The sequence below is a fragment of the Microtus oregoni genome, unplaced genomic scaffold (genome assembly GCF_018167655.1).
Source record: "Microtus oregoni isolate MIOR12 unplaced genomic scaffold, Mior012 000006F_ref0000085, whole genome shotgun sequence".
In the NCBI taxonomy this organism is placed as follows: domain Eukaryota; kingdom Metazoa; phylum Chordata; class Mammalia; order Rodentia; family Cricetidae; genus Microtus; species Microtus oregoni.
The window spans coordinates 704155-721742 of record NW_024543065.1 but is presented as its reverse complement, the minus strand read 5'-3'; positions in this window follow the sequence as shown (position 1 = coordinate 721742).

Below are 17588 nucleotides of genomic sequence, written 5' to 3'. Positions count from 1 at the left end.
CACAGTGACTTCGCATTTATGAATCAATGCACATCTTCCAGACACTCCCTAGCGTCTTTGCCTAAATTCCCAGAGTACAATCTCCACCCCACCACCCAGTCTTCACATACTACACCCCATGAGCTACGGAGACATCAGAAGGCAAGACGAAGCTCCTGCTTTGAAAAGCAAGTCCTCAGGATGCAGTAAAACATGAACATGAGTTCCCAGGAGTGATGTCCCTCCCCGGGAGGCATCCTGGAAAAGTGTGGGCATTTGGGATTGTCATAATGATCAGGTGACATTGGTAGCCAGCCAGGAGGGATACTGAGGTGTTGTGATCTAGACTAATTGTTACAGCTGCTTTAGTAAAAAATGGGGGCTGGGTGCTCAGTCAGTAAGGTGCCTGAGGACCTGCATTCGATTCCCAGAACTACATAAAAGAGTCAGGTATGGTGCTGCGACCTTGTAGTCCCAGCACCTGAGAGGCAGAACCATGTAGGTCTGTGAGGCTCACAAGCCGGCCAAACCAGATACATGGCAAGTTCCAGGCTAGCGGGAGACGCTGTCCCCAAAACCAAAGTGGAGAGCACCTGAGGAAGAAAACCAAAGGCTGCCCTCTTCTTCCCCTCAAAACACACACACACATACGCACACACGTACGCACACACCTTTGAGCATATACGCATGCACATACATAGATACACAAAAAAACTTCAAACAGTTTTCATACAAGCACATTTCTGTTTTACAGAAACATTACATCTGTGCTTGCTTTTAGGGAACATCAAATTTTCCAGGAATACACTGACTAGAAAAACAACTTTCCTGACTGAGTTTAGAATCTTATCAGCCACTTTCATTACATGTGAAAACTTCATCACTGCCTATGGCATAGCATACAGCATTCTCGTCATGCTAACTACACATCCATGTGAGTCCCCAAAGGACTGGTCACAACTCTCGAATTCGTGTGGTTTCGCCTGAGCAGTGAATGACGAAAATCCATGAGGGACTTTCCTGTAACTTTTCCTCACCATAGACTCAGGGCAGTAGACAAAGGGTTCCAATCTGAAGGTACCAGAGTGTTACATCACCCAGAAAATCCCCATTCCAGAGGCGGCTGTGTGGTTCAGAGGTAGCATGCTTGCCTGGCGAGCGTGTTGCCCTGGGTTTGATCCCTAACACTGAAACATTTACATTCCTCTTTTTAACTACTTATTAAAGTCCAGGTTTGAGACAGAAAAGAATCTACAAAATATTTACTGTGGATGAGAAGCACTGCCCTAAGAGTTCTCATACTTGAGCAGAGCCATCTGCCTGCCCTCCTTAGTCCAAATCTTGCTGGAAATTCCCAATGGCTGTTGTATGTGAAGTTATCTTCTGTGTTCCGAAAACTTCTCTAAGTGCTTCCGGTGTGTGTGTGGGGGGGGGGGGGATGGGCCTTCTCTCCACCGTGATTGTGGAATGATCTGTCCACCAGGCACACAAATGATGCCTGCCTGTCTTCTCTTCCCCTCTGGAGTACAGTGCCTGAATCGTACCCACACCCCTTGCAGCAAGGCGAAGATGAAATTACAGACAATGACTGGATATACACTTCTTTCTAATTCAGGTCACTCCTGCATCTCCACCGCTGCCTGGAAAGAAGGCATCTAAGGTGTGAACTCAGGGCCTGGCCTTCCCTCCAGTGCCCTCTCAGGTCATTAGTAACTCGCCCGGAGTCTGCGGCCAACTTCAGCTGTAAAGACAAGAAACAATGCCTACCACTGTTCCGCATCAGCATGGAGTACGGACTCAAAAAACACTCCAATATGTGGAACTGTATGAATTTTATTCTTTTTCAAGACAAAGATTGAACAACATAGTATTTTATGTTCATCTATACCTGGAGCCATTTTTTTCCTCCGATAACATATTCAGGAATCATGGTGCTGGGGAAATTAGAATTGGCTTATCTGCCCAACAGTGTAACCTAGATACTTGAGAAACCTCTAGCTTCTCACTGACTGTCTTGAGATGATCAAATGACAACCTTCAGCCGGCTCCAATCTGATCTCAATGGAAGGGCCCTAGCTGGCTAAGGTCAGTATCTGTGAAGGGACCAGAAAGTAAATTTCCAGTGCTATCTGCATGTCTTTCTCTTCAGTCAGTGCCAAGAGCGTTCAGGATACTTGGAGAACGGAGTGAAATAATGAAGCAATAGAGTTTGCTTTCTTTCAGTTCCAGTCAGCATCGCCGGCAGCAAGAGATGACGGGTCTATCAGCACTACACGGGACGGGTGAGTTCTTGGATGCAGAGTAACAAAAGCAAAGGGCTTTCCAACGGCTTTTAGACATTTACACTTCTCTATTTGTTTACTTTAATTAGGTTTGTTTATTATGTGCACGTGTGTGCACGTGTGCTAAGGCGCACATGGAGAGGTCAGAGGGCAACTTAAGAGAGCTGATTCTCTCTATCCACTAAGCCGGTCCCAGAGATTGAACTCGAGTTACTGGGCATGGAAGTGCTGGGACCATTTGGAGTCCTGGCCTCCAGCTGCTCTTCCCTGCTAGAGATCTTCACTTTCCTTCTGATTTGAGTTACTGAAAGCTGTGTCAAAGTTGTTTACCAGCTCTGCTTCACGAGCACGTGTTGCCTTGGCCTTGAGGATCAGAGGATAAGGTTTTCACCTGTTGGTCCACCTGGCCGTGTTGGTGCTTTTGAATAAAGGGTTTCTTACCAGTGTCTAGAGGTCCGTGTCCCTGTCTCTCTGTCTCTGTGAGTCTTTGTGTGTTTCAACCTCCAGCCCCTTGCCCAAAGCTCGCAAACTGTATGGTAGCGCATAGAACGCAGACAGGCGTTGTGCGCTGCATGGAAGCAAACACCTTTATCCACCTCACCTACCCTATTCTTATTACCTGTTTGGGTGATCTGCTCGAAGGTACGAGGCACTGTGCATATGCATTGCCCTCAGAGGCCAACAGAGGGTGAGCAGTGGATCCACTGGAACTGAAGTCAATGACATTTGTGAAAGGCCGGGCGGGTGCTAGAACAGAACCCAGGTCCTCTGGAAAAGCAGACAGGGTTCTTAGCCGCTGAATTACCTCCCCAGTCCCACATTTACATTTTTTAGGAGAGAGAGAGAGAAGAGAGAACACACCAGTTCTGACTGTGATGGCAGGTGCCTGTAATCCTAGCATTCTCAAACAGAAGAAATAACAAGTTGAAGGGACAGCGTGGACTATATAACAAGATTCCCTTGGTAAAAAATGGACACATCATTTTTGTATAATATGGCATACCCTACACTAGCCTCTAACCTGAGCCCTAACATTAACCCTAACCCTACCTCCTAAACTAACCCTAGCCCTAATACCTAATCCTAGCACTAACCCTAACCCCCTAGCCCTGGCCCTAACCCTAAGCCCCTAGCCCTGGGTGCACCACTGAGCATCAGGATACAAACCTACTTGGAGAGGGCTGGCTACCCGCACAACTCAGTGAATCATAAATCACCATCTTCTATGTTCACATGGCACAGAAGACAACAAAGGGTTTGGTTTGGCTTTTGTTGTTGTTCTCGTGTGTGTGTGTGTGTGTGTGTGTGTGTGTGTGTGTGTTCTATGCTGCCCTTGATTACTTTTTAAAGAAACCTGTTACAAAATAGAAGTCAAACAAACTTTAAGGAACGAATACAGAATCAACCACTCTGAATGACATTAACACACAGAACACTCGCCAGGATGGCTGGGCACCCCTCCCCTTTCTGGAGCTGAGCGTGGAATTCAGGACCTCTCACACCCCAGCCCTGCTGGCCACCTGCACTCCTCACCTGACTTTTAAGGAACTTGTTCTACACGGAAACCATATCCGTTGTTATTTTAAGAATCTGTTCAGTTATGTTCTCTGGTTTTATGTCCTGAATGCCAAGCTAAACCACCCTGGATCACTGAGGATATGGAGAACATTCTTGACGGTCCACAGGGAGCCCTTTAACCTTCTGTGGGCTTTCAGTACCACGAAGGGACTGGACCTGCTGTTGCTCTACTGCACCTGGTGGAGAGGAATACCGATGAAATCGCCCCTAGGCAAATCAGAATTGATGACTAAGGTCAATAACAGGCACTGTCTTCTTATTGGGCAGCAGTACCATAGGAGCTCATGGACAAACAGAGAAATGAGGGTTAAGGAAGGAAATATAAATGTGTAACTTTTTTGCTGAGAAGCACTGCCGGGTGACAAGTCCTCAAAGCACAAGAAGGGTATCGCAACTTCTCGGGACTACAAAAACACACTTTGCATATACTGAAAGACGGCACCTGAGAATTAAGGGTTTTAAAAATACAATGAGAAAATAGCAAGTTTCTTTTTAAGCTTGTTGCTTTAAAATAATTTATAAAGGCCAACAAGATGGCTCAGTTGGTAAACGCACTTGCCACGAAAGCCTGACCCCAGTTCAATACTCAGAACCCATACTGGAGGGAGAGGACCAACTCCTAAAAGTTGTCCTGACATCCACATATGAGGTGCCCTCCCTCCTTTCCTCCCTCCCTCCCTCCCTCCCTCCCTCCCTCTCTCTTCTCTCTCTCTCTCTTACACACACACACACACACACACACTCACAATATATAATTAAAATACATTTTATGTATCATCAACGTAAAAGAAATATATAGGGAAATCCCCTGCATGTTTCATCCACCCTGTGACCCTGAAAAACCCAACTTAACCTGAGTATAAAGCAAAACCAGGAAATTACCAAGGTGCAACTCATGCTTTTTATTCCTTTTACCAATTATATACAAGCGTGTGTGTGTGTGTGTGTGTGTGTGTGTGTGTGTGTAATTTCATCCCATCACTTTTGGAACTACCACCACCATCAACACAATCTCACAGCAAGACTCCTTCATGTTATTCTTTTAGAGCCCATAACTAACTTCCGACAAACACTGGCTGCACCCCTACCCTGTAATCACATTAGGCCGAGAATGTCACAGAAATGAAATTAAAAGGTACACTTTCTTTAGACACTGGCTCCTCCCTTCATCCAGCATTCTTTCCTTAGGGTTCTTCTGAGGTGTCTTAGGAACCACGGTACTTTTTATTAGTGAGTATTAATTATTCTGGATGTGAATGAGCCATTACTTGTTCAAACACAGAAGGACACCTAGGTATTTTCCAGATTCTGGAAATTACAAGAAATTACACACACTGCCTCTATAAGTGCCATATACAAGTTTTCACCTACAGAGAGAAGGCATGAAAACAAACTCAAGGTCACACAGCAAGTCCTTTGTCAATTTTAAGTAAAAAATGCTAAACCATTTTCCAGAATGTTATACCAAAATGTAGGGGTGGCCTGGCCTCTCAATACGCGGGGCCACTGCATTGTAGCTTCCGTTCTCATGAGACCAAAGAACAAAACAAACACCATCTTCAATCTGTCATCAGCTTATCCTCCCAAGAGAAACAGCTCCGCCTGTCCTTTACCTGCTTAGCAATTAGATTATGTTCTGACATCAATTCTAAAACCTCCTACAAATCTTTGCCTAGATCCTCCCCGAGTTCTCACTTGTGTATCATCCTTTTTGAGCTGGTTTTTGTATAAAGTCCAAGGCTTGGGCGATGGTTCATTTTCTGTCCATGGACAACCAATCAGAGGAGCATCATTTGTTGAAAAGTCTGTTCTTCGTCTTTGAATAACTTATTCTAAAAAAAAAAATAAACCTGCTGAGATGTGGGTGGGGGTGACATTGCACTTACAATCCACCTGGGAGTCTTCCATCTGGTAACCATGGTGTGACTCCTGAATTCCGTAAAGCTTGAGTTTCTCCTATCTGCATTTGCTAATATTACACACAGAGATCCAACACTATTTTTATAGTTTGTGTCTGGTCTGTGCACACATCCATCACACATGTGTGTGGAGGCCAGAAGAGTATAGCCAGGAGTCTTCTATCGCTCTTTACCTTTCTTTCTTTTCTTTCTTCTTCTTTTTTTTTTTTTTGGCTTTTCAAGATGGGGGTTTCTCTGCATAGCCCTGACCCTCTCCTTGTCTTATAGACCAGGCTAGTCTAAAATTCACAGAGATCCACCCGCCTCTGCCTCCCCAAGTGCTGGAATTAAAGGTGTGCGCCACCACACCCACCAACCTTACTTTTTAATCAATGTATTTATTTATTATGTTTGGAGGGTGGGGTTACATTAAGTTTATGTCCTGTGGACATAAGAGGGCACTGGAACCCCTGGATCAGGTGACAGAGGCAGCTGTGAGTCATCACATAGGTGACAGAAACTGAAGCCAGGTCTTCCACAGGAGCAGGAAGTGTTTTGAAGTGCTGAGATATCTCTCCAGCCCCTTCACCTTACTTTGGGGGCAGAGTCTCTCCCAGAAACTCAAGGTCATTGCTCCAGTCAGAGGCAGTGGACCAGCCAGCTCTCAGGACCTACTTGTCTCTGTCTGCCCTCCCACCTGGGTTTACAGCTGCATCAAGCCATGCCCAGTTTTCACATGGGTGCTGGGGATTTGAACTCAGGTCTACTTACTTTCACAACAAGTACCGTTACCTGCTAATCACCTTCTTCAGGTCCAGGATTGATTGACTGACTGACTGATTTGTTGAGACAGATCTCATGTCTCCCTCAGACTTACTCTGTAGCTGAGGAGGATGGCCTTGAACTCCTGATCCCTCTGCCTACACCTGCCAGGTGCTGGGATTATTCTTACCCTTTGTTTCACCTAATTTTAGACAAAAATTGAAGGCATTTATCATGTCCTACAGACAACACAGAAAGAAAATCAACACGGAAGTGCATAGGGCAAGACTTTCTGGTTTGTGTTTTCAGCCATCACAGCTCACAAATGTTTAGAATCACAGTCATCATCACACTCATTCAAAATACTGTTGAGAGATTAACACAGAATTCCTCACTAGAGATAGCCCATAAACCGGAAATGGACATTTCAGGACAAATAAGCAAAGCATCCTCAGAAAGAGCTCTCTAAATCAACTGGCAGAGATGACAATGTGGATACCATTAGCTTAGCATACATTGTCGTCTGCTGGACTCAGTTTCCACTCATGGAAAGAACAGCATCAGCCATTCCCCAAATGACAGGAGTCGCCAAGTGCCAAAGTATTACTCATCATCACCATTTATGCCCCGGCAATGCTGAAGCATGCACAGGCAGCCCCTTTATGGTGGTTCTCCAGTTGTTCCTATCCTGGGCAGTCCTAGATGTTTGTGTTATTGTCATACCCAAAGTTTCGCAGTTTTCCTTTTTGCTGTCTATCCAGTGGGGTTTTTTTTTTGGGGGGGGGGGTTATCTTCCTCTCTGCCTTATCCCGTTCACTTCTCCAAGCAGTGCTATCTTCAGGTATCTGTCATCTTTCATTCTCATAACATGGTTGAAATATCTCAAGTGTCGTTGCCATACCCTGTAGTTTACTTCCTTATGTAGATGGAGATGTTTCTTTTTTCTTTCTTTTTTTTTTTTTTCCAAAAAGGCAACCCACTGACTGGGAGAAGATCTTCACCAACCCCGCAACAGACAAAGGTCTGACCTCCAAAATATATAAAGAACTCAAGAAACTAGACTTTAAAATGCTAATTAACCCAATTAAAAAATAGGGCACTGAACTGAACAGAGAATTCTCAACAGAAGAAATTCAAATGGCCAAAAGACACTTAAGGTCATGCTCATCCTCCTTGGTGATGAGGGAAATGCAAAGTAAAACAACTATGAGATACCATCTTACACCTGTCAGAATGGCTAAAATCAAAAACACCAATGATAGCCTTTGCTGGAGAGGTTGTGGAGTAAGGGGTACACCCATCCATTGCTGGTGGGAATGCAAACTTGTGCAACCACTTTGGAAATCTGTGTGGCGATTTCTCAGGAAATTCGGGATCAACCTACCCCAAGATCCAGTAACACCACTCTTGGGAATATACCCAAGAGATGCCCTATCATATGACAAAAGTATTTGTTCAATTATGTACATAGCAGCATTATTCGTAATAGCCAGAACCTGGAAACAACCTAGATGCCCTTCAATGGAAGAATGGATGAAGAAAGTGTGGAATATATACATATTAGAGTACTACTCAGCAGTAAAAAACAATGACTTCGCGAATTTTGCATGCAAATGGATGGAAATAGAAAACACTATCCTGAGTGAGGTATCCCAGACCCAAAAAGATGAACATGGGATGTACTCACTCATAATTGGTTTCTAGCCATAAATAAAGGACATTGAGCATATAATTTGTGATCCTAGAGAAGCTAAAGAAGAAGGTGAACCCAGAGATGCTTCTTAATGCCATCATCCCGCAGCGTATCTCTTCGTGTGACATCCAAAATTCTCTGAGACATGCCATCTCAAATACATTCAGCCACTGTTCTGAAGAGCGTTTCATTGTCCAGGTTTCAGAGGTGTAAAAAAAAGCAGCTCAAGACAAGTGTCTCATATACTTGTAATTTTGTTGTTGTCGTTGTGTCTCTTGCTGACCCGACCTTTCCTAATTGCATACTGCCCATCCTTCCATCTCCTTCTCTGAACTTCCACTGTAGAATACTCGGAGAGTTACCCGTGCTTCTTCCCAAAAATGGGATCTCTGTGAGCTCAAAGTACTGACCACAGAGGCAGGGACTTCACAAGTCGGCAAAGAATCTCACATATCCAAGCCATGACCGTTCCCAAAGTCCCACACTGTGCCAGCTGCCACAGGACAAGCACCTACGAATCGGAGCACGTGTGCTGCTCATGCCAAGAGTGGGTGCAAAGGGAACACCAGAATGTCTTGAAGCTTCCCTCCATCCCTTCTCTGCTCCGGCATGGAAACTGAACCCAGAACCCTGCACATGCTAGGAAAGCGTTTTACTACTGACAGCTATCCACAGCGCCTACACACTTCTTCTTGTTCTTTTACTGTAAATTGACTTTCCCCCCATAAAACATATTCTGGGAGCTGGGGAGATGGCTCCACGGCTAAGAGCACTGGCTGGTCTTCCAGAAGTCCTGAATTCAATTCCCAGCAATCACAGGATGGCTCACAACCATCAGTAATGAGATCTGGCACCCTCTTCTGGTCTACAGGCAGACATGCAGGCAGAACACTGTACACATAATAAATAAATCTTAATATATATATATAGTAATTATGGATTCCCCTCCCTCTACTCCTAGTTTCCCGCCCCTCCCCTCATATACTTTCCTTCTCATCTAGATACACACCCTTTCTGTCTCTCCTTAGAAAACAACAGGCATCTAAGAAATAATGAAATAGATAAATTTTAAAAAACAAACAAATTGGCTGGGTGGTAGTGGCACATGCTTTAATCCCAGCATGTGCCATGCTGAGCAGAGACAGGTGGATCTCTGTGAATTCAAAGAAACCCTGCCTAGAAAAAAGAAAATCAGGCGGGCATGGCAGAGAGTTCAAGGCCAGCCTGATCTACGTAGTGAGTTCCAAGACAAATAGGACTCTACAGAGAGACCCTCTTGTCTCAAAGAAAGAAAGAGAGAAAGAAAATGAATGTGACAAAACAACCAAACAAGAAACACACGTTTGACACAGGAATCCTATAAAAATTCAAAACCTAAAGCTATAATATATGCAAAGTACCAGAAAGGTTTAAAAAAATGTTTTGACTTAACCTTATGAAACAAAGAAACTCTAAAGATGCTGCGGAATTTGTCTTGGATTGATCATCTATCTACTTCTGGGCATGGGACCTACCCTTAAGAGCAGTCTGTTTCTCCAATAGTTTTTCATTTGCACGTGGCTATAAATGGGAGATATCCCCTGGGTAAGCGATGTGTGGGGCTTGTGTCCAGGACCCCCATCTGGTGCAGACTGGTCAGGCTCTGTGGAGGCTGCCACAGTCTCCGAGTTCACATGTGTGCCAGCCCTGCTGTCTAGAAGACCTGGGTTTCTTGCTGTCCTCCATCCCCTCTGGCTCTTACACTCTCTCTGCCCCCTTTTGCACAGAGCTCCCTGAGTCCTGGGGAACGGGATTTGATGGAGACACCCCTTTTAAAGCTGAGTGTTCAAGGTCTCTCCCTCTCTGCACGATGTCTGGCTGTAGGCCTCTGTGTTTGTTCCCATCTGCAGCAGGAGGAAGCCTCTCTGATGATGGCTGAACAAGGCACTGATCTATGAGTATAGCAGAATGCTATTACGGGTTATTTTGTTGCTTTATTCCTTCAGTAAAACAGTAGTATTTGGTTTTCTCCTAGGTTCCAGGGCTAGCCGGTCTCTTCTTGGCCACCCAAGCAGCACTGAGTATGGGTCCCATCTCATGGAGTAGACCTGAACTCAAATCAGATATTAGTTGGTTACTCCCACACATAACAAAACTGCACCACCACAGCACCAGCGTATCTTGCAGGTGGGTCAATCTTGTAGAAGGGGTTTTATAGCATGGTTGGTGGTTGCCTCTCTCCTTTGGCAGCAAGCAGAGTACCTTCCAGTATCATGAACACAAGGAGTGATGGTTCTAGGTAGACACCAGCTCAACTTCTGTATGTCCAATGAGTTGTGTGGGCGCTGTCTTCAGCAAAAGGGCCTTACCATCAGTTTGTGGCCAGACACATCGTGACCACTGAAACGTTTCTCCCCAGAGAAGAGGAACTGTTACCACTGCCTCATGTCCGTCTGCTGCAGGCTACTACTAATTAATTTCATCAGCCATCTTTGTAAAATTGCAAAACAAAGGGATGTGAAATCCCACAGCATCCGTGGCGATTTTTTTTAAATGTCTTTTCATCTGGCAAGTCTACAGGTCCGCCAACTAAATCAACACACTGAACATGCTAGTCCGCATCAGTTCCACAGCTAGGAACTGGATGGTCAGATGCTCTACAAGGCCCTCCATGTAAGAGCTTGGTCCATTTCACAGATCCCTGGACACCAACCACTGAGTCCAGCGTCCCAGTATCTGTCCATCCCATCTCACGTCAAGCCATTTATTGCACCTATACCTTTGGTGACTAGTAGAATCCCGCCACACTTGCATCTGGCTGAGTCACCTCACTCTTTTCATGAGCCAAGAGAGGATCTCCTCCTGGAGCACGTGCCCTGGGCTCTCCATTATGAGCCATATGCTCTTACAGAGTGTGCTACACTGCCTAAATTCCCTCTTTAACTCTCTCCCATGTCATTCTGCTGTATACCTCCAAAAGCTAATACCATGCCTGACACTCAAGTAATACATCCATTCATTCGTTCATTCATTGAGTGCAAGCCACGGCGTAACACAATGAACAAAGACGGATCAGCCGGAGTCTCCCTCTCGCAAGTGTCTGACACCAACGCTCTGGGGATTATTTCTAAATATATCAGCACCTGATATAACACACCAAAGGAAGATGGAAATATCTAAGAAAGAAAAAAAAATAGAATTATTTATACAGAGCAGCACTAAAACAAACCTGGCCACAAGCCACTTCCCTAATCCACAAGCAAAAGAGTCCGCATAAATCTAAGAGCAACGCAAGTTCTGGGTTTGCAAACTGTACCTTAATGTTGGCCGAGCACCTCTGAAGCAGAGCCGAAAGGGGGATGGCAACTGCCAGGATTGAAATGCTGCTGCTCTGAGTTTTTTCTACAGTGCATCAAAAAGCTTGGGGAACTCCGATGGTGGGGGTGGGTGACCCAAGGTGGTTGGCATGAAACGAACAAAGATAGAGGGAAGCAGTGGGCATCACGTGCTGTGACAGCGATGGACCAGCAGGGGCCACCACTGCGGGTGGAGGTTCTGGCTGGACTCTTTCCACTCTTGCACCTTTAGAGCTAAAAGCCAAGGTGTTTCAGGACAGATACGCAAAGGGAACATATTTAGGAGGCCAAATGGAAACTTTGTAGCGTCTTTCACAATGCTACAAAACCAGTTATAACATCACATAATGGAGACTTAGACATAGGATGCCTCTTCTCGACCTAGGAGGTACAGACTCCCTGGAGGTCCCCCTGGGAGCTATGGAGGCATTCCCAAGCATACTTGTAGAAGGGCCCCCGGCTCTCCTAAAGCACTGAGAAGTTGATCTTCTACCCCCTCAGCCTCCTTCCCTGTCTAGCCATGGGACCCAGCATGACCACTCAGCAGGGCACATGGTTCTGCACCACTGAATCCCAACAAAGGAACTCCAGACAGAGAAACTGCTTTGTGTAAGCACATATTTTAGCTCAGGAGAAAAGAGAGCTTCTTAATGGGGCTTTAGACTGTTTGAAAGGCACTAACATGTCTGTCCATCAAAAAGTCATGAAAACTACTTTGAATGACATGTTTTTCCTACCAAGCAATTTCTGAGATAAAGGCAGCCAGTTTTCAACAACAAAACAGTCTGAAGGCTTTCCATCTTAGTGCCAAAAACCCTAAACACTAAAGCTGTTAATACACAAATGCAGAAATTTTGGACCTTAAGAGAATATCTCATTTTTAAGTTCCATATGTGCCAATGGACTTACAGTCTTAAAAAACAAGCTGAATATGCTTCAATAAAACAAACCCAGAAGAGTTGGCCTTCTCTCTGAAATAAGCATCCTTATAAAGTGGTAGATCTGTGGCAGTCATTTCTTGCATCTACTAAGCTTGATACAACTTATTCTCTATATTGAAACTCTCATTCGTACTTGGTCTAGCTAACGTCCCATTAGAAAACTCCTAACCTGCCTCTATGTACCACAAACTGCAGGTACTACCTGGGAAAGGGCGACTGAGCCAAAACCCAAGAGGAATCTCCCTTTAAATGCCACTGGAGTCCAAATTCTGCAATGTATTAGATAGATAGATAGATAGATAGATAGATAGATAGATAATAACCCAGAACTTATTTCATCAAAATATAATACAGGGCCAGTGGGATGGCTCAGCAGATAAAGGCTCTTGTCACCAAGTCGGAAGAACTAATTCAATCCCCAGAATTTACAGGGTAAAAGGAGAAAGTCACCTCCACAAGCTGTCCTCTGACCTGCATACAGGCCATTGCATGCACTCACCTACACACATGCACGTATACACACACACACACACACACACACACACACACACACACAAGTTTAATAAAAACAAACTTAAAAACTAAACAAAATACAATACAGATAAACTGACAATGCCCCTCCTTCCAGGAGAGGAAGAAACGTGGAACATGGATAAGACATTCTCTTGACAATATTTCCTCAATGCCACAGCCTCCTACATGAACTCTAGCAGATACTAGAAAATATTAGGCATGTAAAAAGAAACCGTAGTTTTAAGAAGCCCATGAAACTATATACAAATTGTTTCATGAACATATGTGAACTATAGCAATGAAAAACTAAATATTTGACAAAAGGGGACAAGACTTAAGTATGTTCCTGATATAGAAACTATACAGTAACTAAAGCATGAGCATCAATACATATACATGTGACAACAAAGAAATAAAGGCCGTGGATTTGAGAGAACAATATCTGAGACACGTGGGAAGAACTGGATGGAAGAAAGAGAAGGGAGAATTAAACTTTGATTTTATTTATAATATATTCTTATTTTAACAACAAAGAAAATGTTTTTAAAGGAAGTATTAATATATCAGTACACAGTGGTCTTCAATATAAAATGCTCTAGTAAAAGCAGAAAGTTATAGCATCATAGCATCATGGGTAAATACGAGTGCACAGAAAAATATCTGGAAAGATACATGACAAAAAAAGATGTTACCTTTGAGAAGCGGGATATGAAGGGACCAGGACCTGTCACGTGCTACCCATGGGCTCTCCCATGAAGTTACATACTTATCAGAAGACTTTAACATACACACATATACACACACAGACAGACATAGATAGATGATAGGTGGATGGATGAGATAGATAGATGGATAGATAGATAGATAATAGATAATCACATATACACACAGAGACAGACATAGATAGATAGATAATCACATATCACATTTACTTTCCAATCACTGTCCCTTTTAACTAGCCTCACACAGTAGCACTTACATTTTATAGGTGAACATCAAAAATACATTACACAGGACCAGCAGACAAGGTAGGGCATGCCTGTAATCCCAGCAATTAGGGAGGTGAAGCAACATAATGATGAGTTTAAGATCAGCCTGACTACACCAGGACACCATCTCAAAAATAAAGATCTGGATATAAACGAGCCGGTTTGCTGTGTTTAAATATCTTCCTTGCTGATTAGCTGTACTTAAAAGCCACTCGTTTGAAGGGAGGGTCCTATTTTAGGGTGGGCTCAGGGATACCACTTTCAGTCTTAACCAAGCCAAGGGAGCTAACCTGGGTTACACCTGCATTCATTCAGTACTGAGCCAACGCAGCCAAAAATAGATCCAGAGCGAATCCAGAGAAGTCACTAGAGAACCTGCCTAACATAGAAGGGTAGGAGCCTGCTCTCAGCAAGTATAATAAGCCACATCAATGGGGCTGACACTTCCTGCTGCTGGTCTCCAGCCCACAACAAGGCACAGCCTATGTTTCCAGTACCTGTTCCCATCCCGAGAAAGTTCTCCTTGTTTCTGGGTGAGGTGGAGTTCTAGATGATGTCAGCTAGCCTCCTGGCCTTCCCCACAGTCACAGGGACTACGGTAAGCTCTGAGCACATCACTGCTGTGATGGCCACCGCTGATGGGAAATACAGTGCCTGAGTCCAGGAGGATGAGCTAGTTTTCCCTGCAGACAGCTCCAGGCGTGGGGGCCCTTCTATCTCATTAACTCAGAATGGGAATGGAATGCCAAAAAAGCTGGGAGACGTGTGGGCCTAAGAATTTCTTTAGAGGAGGAAGGACAACAAGGGGGAGGCCTGGAAACACCACAGAGTCCCCGACGATCTGTGTTCCCAGCATGGATGACGGGCTGTCTTACATCTAAGCTTAGAGTGGATGGGGCCCTCACTGTCACTGCCCGAGTGCTCTCTTAAAGGCCTCGGCAGACAGAGGAGAGAATAAAACTGAGCAGGCAGGAGGAGGACAGAGAATGGGTGAACAGAGAATGAACAAGGATGGCCCAGGAAAGCAAACTGTGGCTTCCTTCTAGGAATGAGCTCCCAGCGGGGCTTCCCATTCCAGTGTCTGCTAATTGTGATCCCAAACAGCTACACTCAAGGTCAGCAAAACAGGTACGATAGGGACCGCTGTGGGTCTTATAACTAGCTGGTTTTCTGGCCATCACTTCTTTCCTAACTCTTCCTTGGTGTAGGAGTGTGTGTGTGTGTGTGTGTGTGTGTGTGTGTGTGTGTTATGTCTACTCTAAAATTTGCAAGCCCTTTCCTCCTTTGTAGATAAGGCGGTGTGTGTGCCACAGTTTGACCAACAAGACAGCAGTGGAAATGGAGGGAAGGAGACTCCTTCCAAAGACTGAAAATCAGCTGGTTCGCTCCTTTGACTTTCTCCTTCCTGCCTAGAAGCCAAGAGTGCTGCTTAATGTGACGAGTCCTCTTGTAACTGGAAGTGACAGAGATACGTTAGTGATAACCCAGAAAATACTAGAATCTGGTGATGGCTGCTTGAAACCTGAGCACTGCCTGCTTCCGAATGTCTCACTGTATCAGGAAAGTGTGAATCAGCGGTGTTTGAGATCTGTGTAGCTTGTAGCCAGTGACTGAAACAAGGGCTTGTTGGGTGACAAGCCTTATTCCTGGGGATTCATCCTCTGAAGGCCCCTCAGAGGCCCCATCAGGCATCTCTTGATCACTCAAGAAACTGAGACACAGTAAATTCAACTACCACATCCTAGGCCACCAAACTAGGATTTGAGGTCGCTGAGCTTGATTCCCAGCTCTGAGAGGGAATGCTAGCCCAGCCCTCTTCCCACGAGAGGGCCCTCAAGTCCCCGGGCTTGGACAGGACAATGTTGGACGGTTACACTTTCTTTCTAGCCAAGGGAGCTTGACATCAAGCCTTTCAAACCAAATAATAAGTAAATAAATAAATAAATAAAATGGTTATGCAGCAAAATCCATGCATGCTAGGCAAGCGGCCTTCTACTAACTGAACGACAGCCCCAGCCTGACATGTGTTTCTTGAGCACGGAGAATTCAGTGAAACACGGTGAAGTCAAGAAACATATCCCATCTCCTGAGAAGGGAAATTCTTAACAGGGATAACATGGGCTAGTGTGATGCTCCATCCCCTGATGAGAGAGTATGGGGTGAGGAGAAAAGTTCATTTAGTTCAACTTCCCTCCCCAAGTATTCAGGTGAGCATTTAGCAGTGCAGGGCACTCCTGCCATTCTGGATAAACCAGCCTACAAGGCCCACAGACAACACCAGAACCAGAGGCTAGAGGCCCCAAACAGGTCTCACTAGATCTCTGGAATGCCTGAAAGCAGCCTGCATCCCCTCCTCCCACCACGACTATGAGAATGGTTTAGGGAAACAGCCTGGTCTGGTAGAAGCAGGTCAAAGAGACAACCCACAGCTCTCTGTGGTGAGTCAGTCGAGGGCAGAGGTTAACCTGACAGCCAGCTGGGAGGCCAGGAAAGGTGCTGGTGGAACGCAGGGCTCTTTCCAGGAGCTTGCTGTGGCTACAGCAGGACCACAAGCACCAGCCCAGCTCCCCTGGGAGCAGGAGGGGCAGAAAAGCATGGCTGCCCAGTGTGTAGCCAGCTGTCTGGGAAGACAAATGACCTCTCACACACAAGAAAATCAATATGCAAATCATAATGAAATAGAAAAGTAGGTGAGGTAAGCTAAGTATTACAGTACCTGGGGGGAGGAGAGAGGAAAGCCTGGAGGCGGGGAAGGGTGCACAGGGCCACAGAGGTGAGCATGGCTAACATGTCCTGGGGAATACTGGTGAATCACAGAAAAAAAAGAATGAAGCCAGCAGGGGAAAGCACACTAGAATCAGGTAAGTGAAGTCAGCCACCTTGGTGTTCTTGCTAGCTCCAGGAGAACCTCACAGGACATTAGACCAGCTACACTCTGCAACTGCTCCGGAAATCCTTTGTCCCTCCCACACTCCCTAAAACCACCCCCCCACACACACTACACACACTCATGTGCACACACACACACACACACACACACACCCAAGTCACCATTACCATTCAAAGGCAGCAAACATCTCACTGGCTCAACCACCTATTATTATCCTCCCCCTTCCATATTTAATACAGAACAAGCCCTGTTTTCTAGACCCCACGTCCTGAGTTGAGAACAGGTGAGGGGCGCATGGCACCTTTGTGAGGCAAGCGAACTGTGGGAAACACCACACGAAGTATGATAATAGACTATTAGGAGCTAAGGCTGACAGCTCTGAACCTGTCAGGGATATTGCAGAGCTGCGGTGATCTGCTTCCTTTGTTCCAGAATAGCAACATAGGAAAGTGTGTGCCGTACATCGGCTCTCAGCAAGTGACCTGTGGTCGGTGAGGCACAAGGAACCACACAGCGATGATGGCGGCACTCACACATCTACAGCTGTCACTCATTCTCAGGCCCTGAACCTGACCATCAGCACCTAATTCATCAGGAAGCCTTCAACCCACTCCAGGGCTCTGACTAAAACTATGGAGATACAGAGCTGGGAAAATAAAATGAAAAAAAAGAAAGCCATCAAAAAGAGAAAGTACCACCAAAGATGCTGGGATAAGGCAGTCATTCTA